This window comes from Haliotis asinina, chromosome 4, assembly GCF_037392515.1.
Source record: "Haliotis asinina isolate JCU_RB_2024 chromosome 4, JCU_Hal_asi_v2, whole genome shotgun sequence".
Taxonomy (NCBI): Eukaryota; Metazoa; Mollusca; class Gastropoda; order Lepetellida; family Haliotidae; genus Haliotis; species Haliotis asinina.
The window spans coordinates 79539953-79565095 of record NC_090283.1 but is presented as its reverse complement, the minus strand read 5'-3'; the positions used below and the strand labels follow the sequence as shown (position 1 = coordinate 79565095).

At 39.9% G+C, this 25143-nt stretch overlaps 1 long non-coding RNA gene across 1 annotated transcript; it reads left to right on the top strand.

Moving 5' to 3' along the window:
• Positions 1 to 3272: 3272 nt before the first annotated feature.
• On the top strand, positions 3273 to 24627 carry LOC137281334 (uncharacterized). The gene is made up of 3 exons (XR_010956730.1): positions 3273 to 3321; positions 24240 to 24284; positions 24611 to 24627. It is a non-coding gene; the product is annotated as an uncharacterized lncRNA (long non-coding RNA).
• The last annotated feature ends 516 nt before the right edge of the window (positions 24628 to 25143 follow it).

The following is a 25143-nucleotide window of genomic DNA, read 5'->3' as shown; positions in this document are numbered from 1 at the left end:
CTGTGGAGAATCGCAATTTACCCAAGTCAAGGTAGTTTGGCAGCCTGTGGTTGATGTAGTGTTATATAGTCTGGTTCATAATTATTGAGAATTTTTCTTCTTACTTTGAGCTATCCTAACACCTCAACTGATTCACTGATACTTAAAACTAAGTAATGATATAAGGGAGGTAACTCATCTTGGCCTACTGAGTATAGTACAATTAGAGTTACCTCCCCTGAATTTGTAGCAGACGTCATTTTCCTCAGCACTGTCAACAATGTCTGCTGAAGATAAAAGAAGGTTGATTTTTGAGTTGTGTAATCAAGGAATTGATGATGTAAATACATTGGCAGAGAGAACAGGAACTCCTCTTTCTACTGCGTATAGGATTAGGAAGAATTTGAAAGAGGGAAAGGATTTGGGGCACCAGAAAGGAGCAGGGAGACCCAGAAAATTGGACTTCTCAGATCGCGTCCGGCTGGGAACTTTAGCGTCTAAAAAGCAAAGGGCAAGCATCTCCAACATCAGGTATGAAATGATAGAAAGGGGATCAACAGTTGTATCAGAATCTACAGTTAGAAGAAATTTGATTGATCTTGGATGGGAGAAAAAGACTGGAATTCCTTCTCCTCTCATGAAACAAGAACATAAAGACAGGCGTGTTGAGTGGTGTTTGGCACATGAAAACTTTGACTGGGAAAATGTGATTTTTACTGATGAAAGCTCAATATGGGTATATCCCAATAATGTGAAAATATGGACAAAGTCTGCGTCAGCACCGTTGTATCGACGACCTAAATACAGCCCAAAGTTTCATGTATGGGGAGGGATATCCTTATTAGGAACGACCCCGCTGTGTGTGTTTGAGGGAAATCTGACAAGTCAACGCTACACTAACAAATTAGATAATTTTCTCCTTCCAAGTGCACGTGTGTTTTATGGAAATGACTGGCTTTTGCAGCAAGATAATGAACCTAAACACACCGCAAAACATGCCAAGCAGTGGTTTCAGGAGAAAAATGTGACTGCATTACCATTACCTGCATATAGTCCTGACTTAAATCCCATTGAGAACATTTGGGGGATGATGAAGGAATGTGTGAATCAAAAGGGGTTGACAAAAATTGAAGACATGAAGAGAGAAGTGGTCCGATACTGGGACAGCATAACTCACGAGACACTAACCTCTCTGATAGGAATTATGCCTACCCGTCTTAGACTGTGCCGTGAAGCTCAAGGAGACTTGATAAAATATTAAATTGTTACCTACACAACATGAAAAGGTCAGTTCACTTTCACAATACATTCAATTTTATCTGATTTGTTCTCGTTTAATAATATGAAATGCTTTAGCTATTCTCAATAATTTTGAACCATACTGTATTTAGATCCCGATGATGTTTTTGCTACTGTAGCATAAGTTTGTGGAAGATCAGATGTCTTTACCAGTTTTTTGGCCTCGGAAAAAGAGATATTTTGAGTAAATTTGATTTTATTGATTTCCAGTTGCTCTTTCCAAATAGGACATTGCTTAGAAAATGAAGAGTGGTCGCCTGAGCAATTGGTGCATTTTTTATAATCACTGTCACAATCTTCTGTTGTGTGTGTCTTCTCACCACAGTGAGCACACACAACAGACAATGTGCAAGTATTCACGCCATGTCCATATTTCTGGCATTTAAAACACCTGATCGGGTTGGGGATGTAGGTATCAACTTGTATGTTACAATAGCCTGCCTTCACTGATTTAGGAGCATTTGGACATGAAAAAGTAAACAGATAGGTATTAGTTTGGAATGTTTCATTGTTTTTTCGTGTTGAAAAGCGCTTCACATACAGCACACCTTGATCTTTCATTTCTGATCCTATGTCAATTTCGGACATATCAGCAAACAATCGATCACGATCTCTGATGATACCTTTACTAGTATTCAAGGTCTTGTGAGCAGAGACCGTGACCGGAATGCCCACGAAAGATTTCATGTTCATCAGGTTCGTTGCTTGTTGCTTTTTCCCGCATACGACTAGCAGGGCACCCGAACGCAAGCGTCTAATGTTTTTCACCTCTCCAGCAACACCTTGAATACCCTTGGATACAGCAAAGGGGTTCAACTTAAACGGTGTCTTGTCAGGAGTCTCAATAACAACGAAACGCGGCCAATATTCAATCGATGCAGACGGTCTATGGTCAGTATCAACAGGGTCAATATCAAGTGGACGTTTTGTTTTTTTGGTTGGGGTTTCATACGCCATAGTTAGTGTAATATGGTTCATCATCCGAGCTCCCCACCCACCACGGAGTATCACAAGGACAATGCTAAAGCAAGTGGGCCTCCAGCTTGCAGCACCAAGGATACCCGGATGATATACTCCAGTAGAAGAATTACAAAGAATTAATCCACCAGATTGGCCCATGAGCCACCGCCTTCTGGGCATAAGACTCTAGGCAAAATTCAGAACTTCAAATACATTCCAAAACCAGAAAAGTCGATGAATAATTATGTTGCCCAATTTAGTCGCCTCTTACGACAAGCAATGGGGTGCTGTGGACACATTCTATCCCGGGTCCACACGGGAGAAGAGCACTTAGCATTACCCAGCACCCACCACGAGGAGGTGGCTCTTCATGGGTGCCTCGACCTGAGTAGAAAATGTGATTCATGTACTTAAAGAAACAATCGTCCATGTGAATGAAATCAAATTTGGTATATTTGTTCATTTTTGTGCAGTATGTGTTTCGGCCATAAAGGTGGAACTCTAAAAATGACCTTTGTTTGACGATTGTGTTGAAGGTTCTATTGCTCATACCAAGCCCCGATAACTGCTCGATCGAGGTAGCAGAACTATGTCTAGTAAACATCATATATATATATATACCCTTCTAACGCCACACTTGTCAATAATTCAGCTATATAGTGGCGGTAAAAGGGCAAATGAGGACCAGATAATCCAGTGACTGGCGCTATGAGCAGTGATTCTTGCAGTTGGGATATGATGGAATGCGCCAATCACATCCTGATCGAGTGTGACCATCCAGTTCCGTACGTTTCCTCCAATCACCACCACTTTTAGATTATCGAGGATGCTCATGTGTCGGCTTTCAAATATATTACATACATAATTTCCGCCATTTTCATTAAGAATCAGATCAAATTAATATTCTCTTTGAAGAAATATGACACTCAATAAGCGGGGCCATTACGTTCACAGCCGGAACCAATCATAATATTCTCAACGCTGTGTAAATGTTTATAAGGCTGCTGTGTTCATGGACAAAGCGTCTTTCCTGACAACTACTCACGCAGTTCAACATGAAGCTCTTCCTTCTGATGGTTCTAGGTAAGTTCGCCTCCCGTCTGTTGCACCTGAACGACTTAAAGCTGTAGATGGCAAACATTATAGAATCGTGTGTCTGGCTGCTGTTAAACTATGTATTGGGAGCAGAGACTTTATAAATATTTGTCTGTCGGTACGATATCATAAAGGGTCCCGATTATCGGAAGTGAGGGAGTTTCAGTTAATCAACGGTAGTATTTCAGACACATCGTGACTAGAAAAAACATATTCACAGTTTATATATAATCACGTCCTGGGATGCCTGTAAATAACGAAGCTTTTACAGATGGTTACAATCACTCTATGATATGAGCTACAACGCCATGGGCTACAACGCCATGGGCTACAATGCCATAACACAGACATGACACATTCGCCGAGATGACACAGAATCGCGATTTTGCGAAAAAACGTTACTTTTGTCATTCAAGGAAATCGATCCAATGATTGGATGTGAGAAACAGTTATACTGAATGTTACACGGCGAGGTTGTTGGGTGCAGGTCGATGTTGAAAATCAGACGAAGAGGCAGACACATGTAGGCAAGACGAACGATGACAATTCCAGGAAATCCGTGTGTGTGTGTGGTCAACACAACAGCCAGCCTTATATAATACACAAAATATGCCCTGTTGTTCGTTATATTACCAAATGTTTATTTCTAAATATGTCTCTTTAGGTTTATAGAGACGAAATTATGCCTGATAAGTCCAAATTCACTTCTTCAAGTTTCCGTGATATTGGGGAACGGCAAATGTTTCCTTAAAATCAATACTTCTCACGTGTAGTGCAAATTCACATATGTCATTACAAGATTCAGTATTCAGTTGGGCTGGTTAAAGATGTTGGAGCCAGGATCTATTGTATATATTATCGAGACACGATTTCTGTCTAGCAGGTAAAGCCATATTCTTACACAAAGTAAGACCTTTAATACTACAAAATATGTGATTACAGTGTTCACGGTTGGGATATAAATCTTACCTTCATATAAAGTACTGTAAAATCATTGGTTAATAGCGATTTAACATTAATTTCCGTCTCGCCCCGCTGACACATGTATTTTACCGACACTTTCACTGAATTGTATGCACACTCAATTTAAGCTTAACCATTGTTTAAGCAGGTTTAAACTTGTCAGAATGTGTTTCACTGATCTTAGAAGTCCAGTCGAGAGGTAGACGCCATTTTGTCACAGAGTCGGTAATGAAATGATGTTTTGTACATTTAACATGTGGGTAAGATGAATATGTTGTAACTGATGTCTGATGTACGATTTTTTGTAGCAGTGTCATTGAGATGTACGTCAGACCTCATCTTACCTCACATATATACTGAGTAAAAAAAGAAACTTCACAAAATGTAATGTTTAAAAATAATGAATAATTTTTCTCTGATAATACATCTTTGTATCCGAAATGGGATCCCTATCTTTCGAGGGACTCTAGAAAAACGTTAGCAAAACCCACTCAAACCCAACCATTCGTCGTGCAAATGACGTTAGTGCCAAGTAAGGTTTTGCATGTGCAGTCGATCACGTTATCTTCGCATAGACGTTTTCTTCATTTGCACGTGTTTGCATTGGACTCAGGAATCGAAAAAAAAAACCGGTTTTAAACCACAGTTCTAAAGGTACTATAAATGCCACGATTGTCAAATGTGAACGTGCCTTTGGCATGTTGCAAGCGGGAAGATCAGTTATTGACGTCGCAAGAGCAATGGGATGCAGCCGTCGTACTCTGCACGACTTGCGAGATCGTCTACAACAATCTGGCCGTTTTATCAACGTCAACGTCTGCTATGGGTTCAACGTCATCTCCGATGGACCCAGAGAGACTGGAATTGAGTCGTCTTTAGTGGTGAATCCAGGTTTACCTGGTGAGGACGTCGTGAACAGCATGCCCATTGTTGTGTACAGGAAGTGGACAGATTCGGGGGCGGAAGCTGCATGGAGTGGGGTGCTTTCTGTGGGAACAAGCGTTCCCGACTTCTGGTCATCCGTGGAAACCTCACAGCTGCTGCTTACCGCAACCAGGTGCTCACCCCTGAACCCCAGTTCCAGCATGATGATGCTCGGCTGCAACCGCGATGTTGACACGAAAGTTTCTTCAAAACGCTGGAATCAACGCCATGGAGGTCCCCTGACCTTAATCCAATAGAGCACGTTTGGGGTGCACTTGGGAGAAGGCTTCGTGGTCTTAGGAACCAACCTCAGAATTTGCGGGATTTGTTTTTGTTTTGATTTTTCATAGATAAGCGCAAAAGTAATACTTCTGCATAGACAACAGTGTAACATCAAATATTTGTATATAATTAAAGCTTTTGTAATGAATTACAAGAATAAAATGAAATGTTTCACAATATGTTTATTGCAGGATTGGTATGACAGTGCCCTCTATAATGACAGTGCCCTCTATACAGGAATATTATTTTTGCGCATATAAACACCCACCACCCCACCCCCACCCCCTTACGCTTCTTTTCTATTCCTGTTCGTCTTTTGAAACTCTCCAAGATGGAGATAAACAGTGTTGGACTAGACCGTCATCTCCCAATTGCGAATACAAGAGGCGAAACCGATGGCTGACATAGAGCAAAAAACATTTTCGAATGCTCACTGTTGTCTCTTGACAATGTATGGTATGCAATTTACTCACCCATATATGCTCAACATCTGTTTATCAATGTGGCTGTCCCTGATTTTGGTATGTGGTGTGGTTTCACTTCAGGCTGTTGTAAACTGCAGTTAACAAATGCCATAGTTACATGAAAGTGAAACATTTAATGCAACTGGATATTGTAATCGGTATGCACTCCACGTTACATATATTGCTTTGAAGCGTCCATAAAAGTGTTGATGTATACATTATACCATCTCGCATGACAGGCACAGTACAGTAAAAATCTATGGCAACCATCAAGTATTAAAGGATGACTCCGTCTAGTGTCTACAAGGTTTACTTCTTATCAGAATTATCACAAACTACCCAATACCTACAATATGACAAAACAGCCAAAGTATGAAAACATTAACAAACTGTACACATGACATGAATATCTACAAACTATAAAACGTATTGAAAGAGACTAACCTTTGGAAATGATCCCGAGAGATCCAAAATACTAAATGTCCAAAATATCCAAATGCGCCTTGTGACCAGTTTAATCTCAACTGATAATAGACTGCAACCTTAAAACAAGCTAATAAGGCTTATGATAAAGGGACGGCAAGTCGCGCGCTTGGGCTGGCTGTTGTGTGGCATGCTCAGGGTTAGAAAGGGGTTAGAGAAACTATAGGGTGAAGTATATAATGTCTATTATATGCTAAACTGAATATTCAATTCAGTAAAATCTACAAAATAAAAACATTTAATATTTACAAATATTTCATCCTTCCCTCCCTTGAATAATGACGTCCTCGTGATCACGACTCTTCATGAACAAGGGAAAGCAATGCCTTCCAGATACTGGGGCTGATGTGCCCAGAATGCCCGTCGCTGCCAGCTGTTCCAATCGTGGACTCTTCTGTTGCCAATCCGGGTCAGATCACGAAATCTCCCGAGGTCTACCAAGCAGGCGCCCATGTTAGTCTACCAGGGATATCCTGGTTTTGCTGCAAGAGAACAACATAAGGATCTTCCTCCCATCGATCAGCCAACTTGTATTTACCGTCCAGGGCTAATGCCTTTACCAGAACTCGATCACCTGTTTGTTCTGTGGCTCCTCTCTTCTTCAAGTCATAGCTGCCATTCTGCATGTTTTGGGCTGTCCTTGATGCCTTAGATGCCAGAGTATACGCCCCTTAAAACTTCCTCTATGGAGACTTTGAATAAGCTGTGTGAGACTGGTCACTCTTGTTGGTCTCTATCCCAAAGGCAAGGTCTATAGGAAGACACGGTTCACGACCAAATATAAGGAGTGAGTGAGTGAGTGAGTGAGTTAATATTTAACATCGGCAATATTTCAGCCATATCGTGACGACAACATTTAACAATGAAAGGGACTATATTTATATTATATAAGCTGTCGACAAAGGACTGTGAAACACCTAGCATATCACAATTAGCATTAAAACTAGCATGGAAAGTTAAAACTGATATCATTATATGGACAATACAATATAAAACCAGGCTATAGATCGCCAATAACAGGAGGTAGATCACCATACTAGGGACCATGGTTACTTACAGTACCTTTGCTACCTGCATGGACCCCAGTTGGATTTACACCATCCCTTCAGTTGCTGGCGATTGTAGGAAAAGTTAGCCAAAATTGAAACAAACAAGAATGCTATGTTTAAATAGCGTGGTAAGTTCTCATAGACTTGAAAGTTTTTGGACTTACGTACCCTCTCAGGAGGACAATAATTTTACGGTACTTCAACCCCCTTTGAGGGTACAGCCACTAACAATTCAAGTTACTAATCTAAACTACCAATTGCAAAAGACATCTATTTACACAACATATTACTCATAACTCAACCAAGAAATCAATTTATTTAAAACAAACCCCAATAATTAAATTAGAGCTAACTGTGTTAAAACGTCTTTAATTGTTTTAACTGTAAAATACTTATCCCTTATGATGGAGAATTCAACACAGTCAAGTAGAATATGCTTGACCGTGACTCTCTCATCACAAGGGATACAAAACGGAGGATCATTACCTTTTGAGTGAGTGAGTGAGTTAAATTCCTTACCTTTTAACAGGTATGCATGAGTGCATCTAGTATGGCCAATACGACAGACATCGTCGTTAAATAACCTCTTCAAATCTGGATTGACAACCCAAGTAGGTGTAACCGATAGACTGTTTTATTTCATGTAATTTATTTATACCTTCTTCCAAACATAAGGAAGAAGGGAGACTGGTTGGTTGACTCGTGCCGGATGCTGGTATAGGTGTGAACAAGACGAGCTACATAGGTCTTCCAGTCTCGCTTTCGTGTCTGGTTGGAGTGTTCCTAACATGAGTCCGCTTGAAGCTTTCAACCATACCGTTACCCATGGGATGAGACTGCATAATTCTCTTCACAATTTGGCTCTAAACGTATGTTCCTTGATCGCTGTGGATACGCTTTGGGATCTCATAATGCATTATGTAGTTCTTGAACAAAGTTTCTGCTGTTGTTTTGGCAGTTTGATTCCTAGGTGGGATAGCTTGTGCATACTTCGTAACGTGGTCTGTGATGACAAGAATATTCTGGTGGCCTCACTTTGATGGTTTCAAAGTTAAAAAGTAAAGACAGACAAGCTCTAACGGCTGGGTGGTGATGATGTTGACTAGAGGAGCAGGTGCATTGGAGGGAGACTTTCTTCTTAAACACCTGCCACATCTGTGGATCCAGCCTTCCACGTCTTTGGCCATGCCTGGCCGGAAGAAACGATCTCTGACAAGTTACAAGGTTCTGTCTCTCCCGGGATGTCCTCCATCATTGTGAAGTCCTCTGCGCACATGCTCAACAATGGCTGATGGTAAAACACGCTGGTGTCGTTCTCGGCTGTTGATGTTAGTTATCCTGCACAGGATTCCATTTTGAAGAACTAGACTGTCAAAGTTCCTGTAGATAACAGTATTGGCTTGACTGTCAATGTACAGCAAATTTCTCTCGGGATCTTGACAAGTGGGTAATCCTGTCTTTTAGGCTTCTTATCAATTCATATCAAGCTAATACATGGCCTAAGAACGTCGTCTGCAGCCTGAGCCTTCTTCAGTCTCTGTCTGTCATCACTTCAAGGTCCGTTCAAGGATTTTCTAGGCTTGATAGATCTGGCGTTGCTAAAAGGCAAAGACTGTGTAACAAAGGATGGTCCTGTGAAACGTTACACACAGTCTATATTGATTCAGATGTTATCTGTTGTCTATTCCTGGTAGCCTGGAGGGTCCATTATTGAGTCATGGTCTGTATACTACATCAAAGTTATATGCTGACAAGGCCGCCAGCAACCGATGACCTGTAGCATCCAACTTTGCAGAAGTAAGTACATAGGTCAGAGGGTTATTATCAGTATAGACACGGAAGGTGTTACCATACAGATAATTCTTTGAACTTTTCCATCACTGCCCATTTCAAAGCTAGAAATTCTAGACGGTGTGTTGAATAGTTGCTCTCTGCCTTGTTCAACCTATGGCTGGCACAACTGATGACGGTCTTCAATCCATTCTGTTCTTGGTACAAGACAGCTCCCAGTCCTTGGATACTGGCATCGGCGTGAACTTCAAATGGCTGAGTATTATCTGCATACCCAATGACTAGCAGTGTTAACAGGCATGTCTTGATTGTCTTGAATGCACTATCCTGTTGTGGTCCTCACGCGGCTTGCCGCGGCTTGTCTGGTTCGTTGGCTTGATTGGTTCTTCTTCATGCCTTGGTCTTTGTAGCCGGCATCAAAGCTGATAAAGGCTTGGAAATCTTGGCAAAATCCTTGACGAATTTCCAGTAGTAACCGGCAAACCCAAAAAACGTGCGCACTTTACCAGGGTTCACATGTGTAGTCCTTAATCCACTGCATCTTGTCTCAATGCCATCTTCAGATACAATATGGCCAAAACAATTAACCTTCGTCTTAAAGAAAGAACACTTGTGAGTGCTTAGCTTCATTTCAGTCTCTCTGGATTGTTTGAGGACTAGATGTTCTTCGTATGAGTCGGAAAAGTCCTTCAAAGCATTCATTCATTGCCCATTGATATGTTGCAGGGCTGTTGCAGAGACCAAATGGTATGCAATTCTACTCAAAGAATACCAAATGACCTACAGTCTCCTAACTAGAACCACATTAGATTACCATGGGGAGTATGAGTGTCGGATGACTCCACATGCCAACAATTATTGTAGGTGTTCTTTGACTCCTTCATACATTGATGGCGCAATTCTTCTGTGTCTCTCCTTGAAAGGTTGCTCATCCACAAGGTCAATCCGATGCTTGACATTTGGGACATCCCTGTTGGAAAATACATCCGCATATTGTGAGATAACATGCTTAACCATTTCCAACTCCTAGGGTGTCATTGCTGTTTCCTTGAAGTTCATGGCGTTCATTACATCTTGACCTTCACCTTCGCTTTCACTATTGGGAAGATCTTCAACACTGACGACTTGGAGTTCACACAAAACTGCACGGGTTGGAATGTTCTTAGTCCTTGTTGTTACATTAGCAACGTGTACCTGTGCCATAAGCTTGTCATAATGATAGTTGATGACAGTTGGTGCTGTATCGAGGTCAGGTGGTATTGAAGATCAAACAGTCGGTTGTATCACTGTGCACGTATCCTTATAAACAAGAGGTTTGGATATATATCCCTTAATAACTGTTTCAGTGTTGGGTGGTATCATCAGTCATTCAGTCTCAGCACTTCTAACCTTTCCAAGCGAGGGATCATTTCTTGCTAGTTCCTTCTTCAGGAACATAAATTCAATGTTCCAGAAAGCCTTGTACCAGGCTGTTTGGATATCTGCCTGTTGGAGAAAACGAGTTCCATACTGTTGTATGCATGTGTCCATGGAAGAGGACAAGGTGTTGATACCATGTAACACAGGGACTGATTTGTAGGATACATGGAAGTGGGGGTATGACTCCTGTATCTCGCAATTCAACTTCAGTGTGGCCATAATTTTGGATTTGTTATTCATCTGCACAATCAGTCTGTAAAAATTCATCCAAAGGTTTAATGGGAATATCTGATATATACTTTGTATAAAGACCGTGAGATGCAGTTGATATTGGAGCCTGTATCAAAGAGAGGTGTGGCGTTAACTCCGTTATTAAAAACTATCCCCCTCATTTGTTTGACCCACCAGCTTGGCAGCTTGCTGTTTAGTGATGGTGCGCTTCGTCTTATAACCTATGGCCTGCCCCATCCCATAGGTTTCTTCCTGGTTAAAGTACGTCTGTGATCCAGCATTACCTGGCAACCATACTGTAGATGTCCTGGCTGGTTGCATTAGAAGCAAATGGGCCCTCCAGTTACAGAATCCTTAGATGGTCGTTGTTTCCTGGAGTCCTGGTACCGTGATGGCATTCCTGGAGATGGTGAAATCGTCTTAGCTCCAGCTCCTCTCTACTGAAAGTCCACCTCAGCTCTTCGCAGTGGTCTGAGAAGATCATCAAAGGTGCTTCCTTGACCATGGATGTAAGCTGTCTCATTTCTGAGTTCTGGCTTGGACCCTGACCACAACTGTGTACGGATAATCTCATTCCTGGTCGACTGGGGAACTGGGCCTTGTGTCTCTTCTTGAATGAGTAAATGCTCTAACCTGCATGCTCATGCTGTAACTTCCTTTGTGGTCTCTTGACCCGAGCTATAAAAAATAGCCAGAAGTGACTGACACGTATCTACGCTACCAAAAGTAGAATCTAGCTTGGAAATAAGGTGTTTGGTGTCAGCCTCAGGACCAAAACAGATGGCAACCGTGGGCGCCCTACCACGCAGGGATTGCTGGACTGTGTTTGCAACAGTTTGTGATGAAAAAGGCTTATTCTGAATAAAGAACTCGACATGGTATTTCCAAACATCAAAATATGTTTCGCCCTTCTTGCTGCCTGAGCTAACGTAACAGGTGCTTGAGTGCCTGAACTATTTGAATTTGACAGAGTACCAGAGTTAGAAGGCAGGATGGATTCACCATCCTCAATCTTCACCTTGGTCTGATTGTATGCTCGCATCCACTTCACATTATCACAATAAAAGCAAAACTAAAATAGTACTATCTGGGGGAGGCCCATCAAAAAGCACAAAAAATAAATTCCATTTGGATGGTATGTTACTTGAAATAGTTGATAGTTATACCTACCTCGCTCCACAGAAACACACAGCTCGTATTGAGTATCAAAACTGTAAGTAACAGTGCTTCGAAAACAATGTATAATTTAGTTGCAAAAGCTATAATGTTGCCTTGCCTTTAGATTGCTTATTGTCAGCATTTGACTCAATGGTAACACCTATCTTGATCTAAGGTGCTGAAGTGTGGTCTTTTGAAAACCTTGAACTTTTAGAGAAAGTTCATTTAAAATTCTTAAGACTCATTACAGGGTTAAAAAATTCAACCCCTCGTTTCATGCTGTATGGGGAACTATTAGATTTATGATATAAAAACATTTATTAAACTTTACCAAGTTAATTTAGCAAGAAGGTGTTTTAAGCCTACCAGCTTAATTTACAATTACCTATCATTCCAAAGAAGAACAAATAGAAAATATAAGCCCTGGCTACAACATGTTAGAAATATATTAGACACTACTGGACGCTCTTATGTATTTGAAAATCCATCAACTTGCACAATCCAGAGGTTGGTCTCAAACGTTGAATATATTCTTAGGGATCAGTTTATCCAAACTGTCACAATGGCATTATTTCTAGCTCCAAGGGAATTTACTATCAACATCTGAAGCCGTTTCGTAATTTTGATGAATATCTCTTCCTCCCAAAACGTATTTCATTGCCACTGTTTTAGATTATGTAACCATAATTTACATATTGAGACGGGCCGGTGGTATAATATTCCAAGGGACCAGAGAACGTGCCAGCTATGCACTTCTAAAAACAATGCGGGCGAGTATCATTATATTTTCCATTGTAAAGCATTAGACACTTTGAGGAGGCAACATCTACCCACCCATCTAATCATTTTTCCTAATGAAATAAAGTTTACGAAGATGTAGTGTATCTATCAAAATACATTATAAAACTATCATCCCTAGTCAGAAGAAAATGTTAATACGAGGGAATGTCAATAACTTTTGAGCCTTGAACATTTTTCATACCCAGGTGTCACAGGGTATGGTACGACATTGAACCTTGGGGTGTAGCTGATGTGATATTTAAGCTTTGGTACCCTACTCTCAGAAGCTCACATTGACAGAAAGAGACCCCCCTCACGGCAGTGAAAATGAATAAAATTGAGTATAGAGCAGTAATTACGTTTTTAGTTGTTGAAGGAAACTCGGCGAAGAACATTGAAGAAAGGCTTTCAGCAGTTTATGGGAAGTCTTCCCCTTCATCTGCTACCATCAAACTATGGGTCAATGAATTTAAGCATGGTAGAGAGAGTCTTGAAGATGAACCCCCGTCCAGGTCGCCCAACACAAGTCAGGAAAACATTGACAGAGTGCATAGACTTGTGCTGGAAAATCGTCGAATCACACTCCACGAGTTTGAGGAGACCACAGGCATTTCACACGGATCCATCGAGACGATTCTTCATGAACGTCTCGTCATGTCTAAGGTGTGCGCAAGATGGGTGCCAAGAATGCTTACAGATGAAATGAAGCAAACAAGGGTCACCATAAGCAACTCCATGCTGACCAGATACAACAAGAATCCAGAAAATGTTCACTTTAGGCTAGTAACCTATGATGAAACCTGGATCCACCACTATGATCCTGAGAGCAAACAAGAATCCATGGAATGTAAACATGTCACTTCTCCCAGGACCAAAAAGTTCAAAGCCTCCAGATCAGTGCAGAAGGTAATGGCGACAGTCTTCTGGGAGAGCAAAGGCGCCATCCACATAGATTACTTACCAAAAGGAAGAACAATGAATGGGGAATATTACGCTAACTTGTTGAGGCAAGTGCGACAGTCAATCAAGGAGAAGCGGGCAAGATCAGACGTGGTATTCTTCTACATCAAGACAATGCTCCAGTACACACCTCTCGCGTTGCAGCCATTGCTGTCTAGGAAAGCGGGTACGAAATCTTGCCGCATCCCCCCTACTTTCCAGACCTGGCACCAAGTGATTACCATCTGTTCCCAAATCTCAAGAAACACTTGCGTGGTCGTAGATTTCAGGAAGATAATGAGCTTATTGCTACTACTGAGGCTTGGTTTGACGACCAAAATGGCACATTCTACAGAGATGGCATCAGAGACTGGCAGAAAAGATGGAACATGTGTCTTGACTCACAAGGGGACTATGTCGAAACATAGATGTGGTTCATACCAATATTTTGTGTTTTTCTATGCAAGGCTCAAACTTATTGACATCCTCTGTTGTTTTCCTGCCATCTTGGATCTGAGCTTATTTTGTAAACACCACAGCTGTGAGCGTTCACTGAAAGAAACTACAATAGATATGAAGCAGTATATGCTCAGAGACACGGCAAAATCATCAGCATATATACAAGAAAGTTCAACTAGGGCCAGAATCTACAATATTTGTACGTATATGCTCAGAGACACGGCAAAATCATCAGCATATATACAGGAAAGTTCAACTAGGGCCAGAATCTACAATATTTGTACGTATATGCTCAGAGACACGGCAAAATCATCAGCATATATACAGGAAAGTTCAACTAGGGCCAGAATCTACAATATTTGTACGTATGGTATGCATTGATATCACTTGACAAGGTTTACAAGGTAAACGGTATTGCTAAACCCAGGTGGTGCACCTTAAAGCTACAATACTATCAATATTATGCATAAAGCAAAGTAAGAAATATGGTTGTACAGTCAAATAACTGAGCACCAGCAAGTTCTTCTATTATGTGACGATGGGTAGTTCACGTGAAGCACTGTAGAAAGTGTCTATGTCAATTATACACAAAGATGTCTTTAAGGCATGTAACATCCATTTATGTTTCTGAGAGTGACGTCATAGCACACGAAGTGAACAAGGGATGATGAGGTCAATACGCAGATGATTGTGTCTTGTTAGGCAATAGTCTTCACTTCGGGCTCCACTAAAACCGAAACTGTTTCAATATATGAAGACACACAGTGGTGTTCACAGTATGGCCTTTATTATTGATGATTCATGTAAAACATCCCTGAAACAATTAAAAAATCCTTTAGACAAAACGTAAATATATGCTGATAGATAATATCAGTCATTAATATAATCTGTATATATATAACCATTTACAGAATATTATCATTGCTAAGTCATTTCATAAACATTGCCTCAACACTTAATTGATAGCAGATTCCATATACTAGTATACTTGAACTCATCCATAGAACACATATATTTATGTACACATCATATCACATGGAGAAACAAATTAGCATCATACATTTATTATCAGGTAACCATTACATAATGCATAAAATATAGTGAACCCACCAGGTGTGTGGACCTGGGTATGATGAGTTAGTGACACGGACAGTTAGTGAGCAATACAGCTACATCTACACGAATAAATGAAACATATATACACACTGTGCAGACTAATCGAATGCAAACAATAACGTTTAGGTATTGTCGATTAACGGGAAACAGCTAAATACATATTTATTGGTAAAACCCACCTTCATTCTTACATTCACACAGTATGCATTCATTCATTTACACATTATACATTCATACATTTACACATAACATACACATTCATGCACCACACATTTATGCATCACAAATTCATACAACAGATATTAAGTTTACTTACACTGAAAACAATATACAGCATTTGGATACAGTTGTATTGTGACGTCAAGACAAAAGTGACGTCATAACAGATCCGTGTTGAGTTATTATTTCGGAAACTACTTCTTATATATCTGCAACTGTACGCAGATGTGTGTGTGTGTGTGTGTGTGTGTGTGTGTGTGTGTGTGTGTGTACTTACAGTATTATTTACCATTTGTAACTAATTGAACTTATAATGCATTGCATTCTACAAAACAACTAATTATCACAAACTACTCAATACCTACAATATGACAAAGCAGCTATCAAAGCATAAACAAACTGTAGTGAGTTAGTGAGTGAGTTAATATTTAATGTCACATCGGCAGTATTGCAGCCATATCGTGACGAGGACACTCATGAAAAAAGAAATTTATGTAAAACCCTGTCGACGAAAACCAGTAAAATAAATAGATTATCACAATAAGAATTAAAACTGAAAGGTTACAATTAATAATATCACCATTCAGACAATACAATATAAAAAACAGACTATAGATCGCCAACAACTGAAGGCAGATCACCATACTAGAGGTCACGGGGACTTACAGTACCTCTGCTACCTGCATGATCCCTAGCTGGGTTTACACCATCCTCTCGGCTGCTGACGACTGTTTGCAAGATTCGCCACAATTTAAAATGACACATATTCTAAGGCTAAAAAAGTGGAGTGAGTGAGTGAGTTAATATTTAACGTCACATCGGCATTATTTCAGCCATATCCTGACGGGAACGTAACATTAAAATGGAATATATGAGTATTATAAAAACCTGTCGACAAAGGACAGTAAAAGAACTAGAACATCACAGAAAAGAATGTAAAACTAGTAGCTATGCCTAAAACAATTTATCTATAGAGGACAATACAATATAAAACTGGGCCACTAATTGCCAACAACTGAAGGTATGTCACCATACTAGGGACCATGGGGACTTACAGTACCTATTTTTACCTGCATGGACCCTAGCTGGATTTACATCATCCCCTCAACCGTCAGCAATTTCGGAAATCTAGCCATACAATAAAAAACACTTATACTACGACTAAAAACCTGGAAATTTATAATTTACTTTGAATGTTTGTGGACTTACGTACCCTCTCAGGAGAACAATAATTTTACAATACTTCAACCCCCTTTGAGGGTACAGCCACCAACAATTCAAGTTACTAATTCAAACTACCAGTCATTAAAATACATCTATTTACAGAAACATATTATTCAAAATTCAGCCAAAAAATCAATTTTTTAAAAAAAACCTATAATTAAAACAGAATTAACGCTGGTAAAAAGATCCTTAATTGTTTTAACTGTAAAATACTTATCCCTTGTGATGGAGAATTCAACACAGTCAAGCAGAATATGCTTGACCGTGACTCTCTCATCACAAGGGATACAAAATGGAGGATCCTCACCTTTTAACAGGTACGCATGAGTATATCATCGTCGTAAAATAACCTCTTCAAATCTGGACTGACAACCCAAGTGGGTATAACCAATGTAAGGTTTTATCTCATGTAATTTATTGATACCCACTTGGGTGACCCACGTCTTTTGCATCTGATCACGGATATAAGATCTAATGGTGGCTTTGTAATCACTATAAGGAACAAGAAGTGGTGTCACGGATTTGTTGAGTGCTGCTTTAGCATCAAGGTCAGCCAATGTGTTACTAGAAATGCCTACATGGCTGGGTAACCAACAGAAGACGATGTCGTATTGGCCAGTAGCAAGATCATTATACGATTCAATAATTTCTATTAAAAGTGGATGTTTGCAAGAAATATTTTAATAGCCTGAAGGCAAGAAAGAGAATCGGAATAGATTACATATTGTTTACGTTTACAGATTGCTTCTGCTGTAAAAATAGAATTATTATCTGGTAATCTAGAAGATATTGTTCTGGATCCAATGACAGTGGCACAAGCCACCGTCCTTGGACCCATCTGTAAATAAGGGTTTGTAATTGCTATATTTATGTTTTAATTGATGATATTCTTGTTTATATTGTAAGTCATTTGTTTCTGATTGTTTAAATGATGTTAATGTTAGGTCAACTTGTGGCCTAACCAATTGCCAAGGAGGAGGAGAAAGAAGACTGGAAGGCGATATACTTTCCAGCTCAATACCGGCAGAAGAAATAAATGGGTTAATTCTGTGCCCAAGAGGTGGAACAAGAGAAGACTTTTGGTTATACAAATCCTCATAAAGGGGATTGAACACACAGTTATAGGCTGGGTTAGATTCATTAGAATATACTTTAGTAATGTATTGTAAAGACAATTTTATACGACGTTGAGTAAGAGATGGTTCATCGGCCTCAACGTAGAGACTAACAATAGGTGAAGTTCTGAAAGACCCAAGACAAAGTCTTAAGCCTTGATGGTGGACAGAATCAAGAAGTTTAAGGTTGCTTTTGCAGGCTCCACCATTTACGATGGACCCATAATCGAGTTTGGAACGTACGAGTGATCGATACAGGTGTAAGAGTGTTGCTTGATCTCCTCCCCACTTTGAGTTGGAAACAACTTTCAACAAGTCAAGAGGCTTCAGGCATTTAGTTTTAAGGGACTTGATATGAGGCAGAAACGTTAAATGGGAGTCAAAGATTGAGCCCAAGAACTTGGCCCCCTTTACAACTTTGATGGGAGTGCCATCTAGAGATAGTTCAGGGTCCTTATGTGGTTTATATTTTCTGCAAAAATGTATACAATTAGTTTTGGATTTAGAAAATGTAAAGTCGTTTTCAAGACACCATTTATTTTTTTTGTTTAAACAACGCTGCAGTTGCCGTTCAATAGTATGCATATTTTCCCCACAAACAATATTAAAATCATCCACAAATAACGATCCATCAATTGAATCGTTTGAAAAACTATTTATCTTGATAAACTATTTATCTTGATGCTAAAAAGTGTGACAGACAAAATACTGCCTTGTGGAACACCCTGATCCTGATTGTAATGATCAGACAGGGTAGAACCCACTCGAACTTGAAACTGTCTGTTATTTAGAAAGTTGGCAATAAATTGAGGTAAACGACCTCGCAAGCCGAAGTCATGTAAACCTTTTAAAATACCATATTTCCAGGTTGTGTCATATGATTTGTCGACATAAAAAAAAGATAGACACAGCATGTTGTTTATTAATTAGTGCATTTTTAACAAATGATTCTAAACGCACTAAGTGATCGACAGTACTTCTGTTTTTGCGGAAACCACACTGTATATCAGTTATAAGGTTATTTGTTTCAAAGTACCAAACAAGTCGATTATTTATCATGCGTTCCATGGTCTTGCAAACACAACTAGTTAGCGAAATCGGACGATAATTGGATGGATCGGTATGATCACGTCCAGGTTTAGGTATGGGTACTACTATGGCGTCACGCCATGATGAAGGAAAGTTACCCGATGTCCAAATATCATCAAAAATATTTAGGAGAGTTTCTAGGCAGGATTCTGGTAAATGCTTGAGGAGTTGATAATGTATGTTATCAGCTCCTGTAGCAGTATCATGAGCTTGATCAAGAGCAGTATGGAGCTCATGAATAGAAAAAGTTTCATTATAATCTTCTCCATTATCTGAGTTGAAATTAATAGTTTTCTTTTCTTGTTGTCTTTGATACTGTTGGAATTTAGGTACATAATTAGAAGAGGAAGGGTGTTTAGCGAGGGTTTCACCCAGTTTATTAGCAATATCTGATTTATCAGTAAGCAATTGGTTTCCATGTCTAAGATGATGGACACTAGATTTAGTACCTTTACCCTTAATTTTGTGGACCATGTTCCATACCTTGGACATGGGTGTCCGAGAATTTATTTTAGATACATAATTTTGCCAAGATTGGCGTTTGTTCTGTTTAAAAGTACGCCGTGCTTTAGCGTTTAAAATTTTAAATTTATTTAAATTATTAACCATAGGATGGCGACGGAAATAATGTTCTGCTTTTTTCCTTGCCTTCCTAGCTTGTTTGCACTCATCGTTGAACCAAACTTGGTATACACTCATCAGCTATAGAGTTCAGTTCATCAGAAAAGCATTTAATAGCATCAGGTCTGAATTTGTGACTGACAAGTCGAGAGCAGAATAAGTTCCTGTACCAGGATGTAAATATGTATTGGTGCCATCATTATACATACATAAATCATTATCTGAACAAAATTCCTCCAGTACTTTACCTTTACCATTTATTGTTGCATTACCCCAGAGTGGGTTGTGTCCATTTAAATCTCCCATAATAATTCAGGGCTTTGGAAGTTGATCATATAGAGCTTGAAGATCGAGTTTGTGAAGAAGGAGAAACATACAGAGAACATACTGTAAACGCAACGTGCAAAGTTAGTCGCACTGCAACAGCCTGAAGATTAGTAGTAAGTGTAACTGGGCTATGGATAACGTTCTGTTTAACTAGAATGGAAGACCCTCCAGTGGCCCTGTCACCCTTAGGCGAAAAACAATGGTATGCACTGAACGAACATAGGTTAAGAACATCTGTCTCTTTCAAATATGTCTCCTGCAGACAAAACGCTGAGGGTGATAAATCTTGGATTAAAAGTTGTAATTCATGGAAATTATGCCTTAGTCCCCTACAGTTCCATTGTATAATAGGATTATGATAATCTATCGTTTGGGAGGATTTATTGGGGATCTTCCCCGTACCTTTTTGGCGGGCGGACGTTTTCAGTCACGTCCATGTCCTCTAGGGATCCATATTTGTTGTATAAATTGATTTTATTGTCTGACCCTTTGGGGGCTCTACCACTAAGCTTTTTCAAAGAATCTGGCTTTGTACCTTTGCCTTTAGAGAGTTGTTTAGACTTTGTAGGCTGAGATGATGCGTTAAGATCAGAGGATGTTTCACATTGGCTTTGAGATGTACTAGGAACTGATTCTGTTGTTTGGGTAGATATTGCAGGTGAGAATATCAGAGGAGATTCCGTTTTAACCCAGGTCAGGTTTGTCTGACAGCATACAGATGACGTTGTTGTTTTAGCGGTTACTGATTCTGACGATGTTCTGGTGGTAGAAGCGTAGCTCTCCTTTTGTTCTGAGCTTTGAACTAGATTTTTAGCTTCCGCAAAACTAACGTTTTGAGTGAATTTTATCCTATTTATCTCCATTTGATGTTTCCAAACAGGACAACTTTTAGAGTAGGAGGAGTGGTCACCCGCACAGTTTGTACATTTTTAACATTACTGCCACAATCTTCTGTTGTATGTGTCTGTTCGCCACAGTGAGCACATACAACAGACAATGTGCAAGTCTTGATGCCATGACCAAACTTTTGACATTTAAAACACCGCAAAGGGTTTGGAATGTGCATGTCCACATTGATGTTGCAATAACCTGCTTTAAGAGATTTTGGAGCAGTTGGTGAGGAAAAGGAGAACAGGTAAGTATTTGTGTTAGTTACAACATCATTCTTCCGGATTGTGAAACGTTTTACATTGAGTACACCCTGATCTTTCATCTCAGAGATGATGTCACGCTCTGTCATATCCGCAAACAATCGGTCACGATCTCTGATGATTCCCTTGCTCGTATTGAGTGTTTTATGAGCCGTAACCGTGACTGGAACGCCGACAAACAATACCGTGCTCATAAGGTTTGTGGCATGTTGCCTTTTCCCACATTCAACCAACAAAGCACCGGAACGGAAACGTCTAATATTCTTGACATCGCCTGCAAGGCCCTGTATACCCTTGGATATGGCGAAAGGGTTCAACTTTAATGGAGTCTTATCAACAGTTTCAATTACAAGAAATCGTGGCCAGTATTCAGTTGACGTGGGCAGTCTGTGATCAGTATCAATTGGATCAGTGTCAAGTTGTCGTTTGGTTTTTTTAGGAGGGTTTCATAAGCCATTTTTAATTTCCAGTAGTTCGTCATCCGAGCTCCCCACCCACCACGGAGTATCACAAGGACAATGCTAAAAACAAGTGGGTCTCCAACTTGCAGCACCAAGGATACTCGGATGATATACTCCAGCAGAAGAGTTATTAATAACACATCTACCAGATTGGCCCATGAGCCACCGCCTTCTGGCATAAGACGCTAGGCAAAGTGCAAAACATCAAACATCAAACATCAAAATCATATACATGTTTAGAGAACAATTCTGCCAAGACCACAAGTAACACATTTTCCAAACAGATTAGTGTATTGACAAAAAATTAAGTCCATACACAGGGCTTGGCGTCACCAGCCGATTGGTTGAATCGGGCCGATTCTACCACCCGTCTAGGTGAAGTAAGGGCCAAAGTGGTGTGTTGGGCAAATGGAACGCAGTTTAAATCCCATCTGCCCTCAACCACCAGGATCCCGTTCTCCACCGACACGGGACGCAACCCATGGCAAACAGGTTGTCCAATTTAGTCGCCTCTTACGACAAGCAATGGGGTGCTGTGGACACATTCTGTCCCGGGTCCACACGGGATATGAGCCAGGAAATTCACTAACATACACTAATCGATCTACACAGAAGGCATGTGATGGCATCGACCATAGCATCAGCATCGGGTGTGACTCCCTACGATAACCACACGTTACTGAAAGCAATTACACCCTGATTTTCAGGCATCAGAAACATCCAATCTCTTCTCAGGAACGACAATGCGCGGAAATACGCTAAATTTATGCTGACTGAAATTCGAGAGAAATTACATTTTAAGTCAGTTATAATGTGTTCATATGACAGTATCCAAATATGTTGCAGAAATACTTGTCGCCACTATCACCATGAAACATTAAATATTATCTATGCAGAAAGCTAAAACTCAACAAGGGGAAATCACACCGTTCACAGCTGGAACCAATGAGAATGTTCTCCATGCTGTGTAAACGTTTTATATAAGACTGCCATGCTGATTGGCAAAGCGTCTTTCCTGACAACTATTCACACTGTCCAACATGAAGCTGTTCCTCCTGATGGTTCTAGGTAAGTTCGCCCCCCGTTTGTTACATCACCGCGACTTTTCATAAGGTTGCAGACGACACTGACATGTAGATGGCAAATATTATAGAATCCCATGACTTGCTGCTGCTCAAAGTGTTTCAGCAGCAGCCACTTTGTAAGCGTGAGTTTGTCGGCACGATATCATAAAGTTGAATGTAGACGGCACTGATTATCCCTGCTGCAGCTGGTCACTCTATTCCATAAGCTACAACGCGTCGAACGTGTGAAGTGCCCCCATAAACAAAACCTACTTTTTCTGAAATCCGTAACAAAACATGAAAAAAATGTTAACATTAGGAATATCACTACCCTGTTTTAGATATTTTTTCACTCAAGGAAATCGACCCAGTGCTGTCTTAATGTATTTCCAGCTATCATCTGAAAAATGAAGAGGAGGTAGTAGAGTTTCTGTGATGTCATTTACATCTAGACATCAAGGAAACTTTGGAATGTTTAGTTGATGTTAACGTGTGATCTTTAGTCAGTAGCTCGAATGGCGATTTGTCACCCTTCAGAACTATTACAGTCTGTCGTTTAAAGACCAGCTCTACTTTTACACAAGAACGACAGCTCCCAATTGTAATACACGTCCCAAATTCACTCGCACAGTGCTGTTTATGAAGTTAACCCACTTGAAATAAATACGCCTGATAAGACAAAGAAGAATATTGTGTTTTAACACTTGTTTAAAACTATTCTTCGGTCAAATGTTTATTTCTAAATATGTTTTTTGTAGTTTACAGACGACATTATGTCTGATAAGTGCAAAGTAACTTTTCGCATTTCCATGATATTGGAGAACGGCCGATGTTTACTTAAACAGGCATATATATCGATACTTCTTACGTGTAGTACAAGTTTATATTTCTCACAACAAGATTCAGTATTCAGTTTGGCTGGTTAAAGCCATAGGAGTTAGGATATATTGTATGTCGAGACATCTTAAATCTATACTCTAATACAAAGTGCCACCTTTAATACTACAAAATGTGCGATTACAATGTTGAGGGTTTGGCATATATATCTTACCTTCATGTAAAATGCCTTAATTTCATTGGCCAATAGCGATTTAACATTGTTGTCCGTATCACCCTTCTGACACACTTATGTTACCGACTTTCATTGATTTATGTAAACTGCACGCTCAATTTAAACTTAGTTAACAATTAGCCGTTTTAAGCTCGTCAGAATATGTTCCACTGAACCTAAAAATCCGTTTGAGAAGCAGAAGCATACATGTGTGAGTGCGTGCGTGCGTGCGTGCGTGCGTGCGTGCGAGAGAGAATATGATGCATCTCTATTTTCCATACTATGAAGATCACGGGTTTTGTGGTTTTCATAAGTTTGCCGGTTTGTTTCATAGACACAATTTATCGACAATCCGTTGGTGTACGTATCTTCAATATAAAATGATGTGTGAAATAGATCGAACCTCACAACTCCAATATCCTCAAATAAGTGAAATGTTTAGGAACAATATTTATGTGTGGTAAGCCAAGTAGATAACAGACAGGGAGAGCATAAAAATATATGTTTACCATCTTGTGTGTTTCAGTTATTTTAGTGGCCGAGTTGAGAGCTGATCCGCGACCTGAGCCAGGTGAGTAGAAGAGTAATGGGGACACACCTTCCCCTTTAGTCCCCAGAGAACTAACCATATAGACCATACTCCACGAGTCTCCGTTAACTATATATTACACAGTAGTATTGGTATTGTATGAGTCGCTGTAAGCCGCGTAACTATTGATCCCTCAGCATATGGTTCTTCTAAAATCGGTATTTTAGAGAAGCCTTTTCACTTACATTCTGACTAACATATTGCGTACACAGTTTGATATCGAAGATAGGTTATCTACTCACCCTAGCTGTCTATTCTTGATTACACCTGGGTGTATGTTTGTTGATGGAGAATGGTTTGTTTTTCAGGGGGCATCCGTCCTGGTGGTGAGTACAACAGCCCAAACCACTGAATCTAAATATTTGAAGAAAAGCATTATGTGATAACTACACGATAACATTTCTCAGTTAACTACATATCAGATTGGAGTAATGGTATTCTAGGGATCGCCGAAGCCGCATAACTATTGATCCTCCCAACAACATGGCGGACTATTTAAAGAGGCCTCTTCACATACATCCTGACTTAAATTACGTACACAGTTTGATGTCGAAGATAGGTTAAGAAGGATGCCAAAAAGTAGTGAGTCTAACTATATTCTCGATGTTCAATGTTTGTAAAGTTCCAAAGTTACATATATGTGGGTAGTGTGGTTCAAGAGACACAAGCCATCACAACACATTTCCGGTATAATATTTGGTACCTCTTTGATAGCGGTATGTCCTCAGATAGTATGATACATATTACGTCTTGGATGATTTCCCTTCATGATTAACAGCCGAATATTTGGACTGCTTGATTTAGATATAGACAGGGACTGTTTTAATAATAATAATATGTG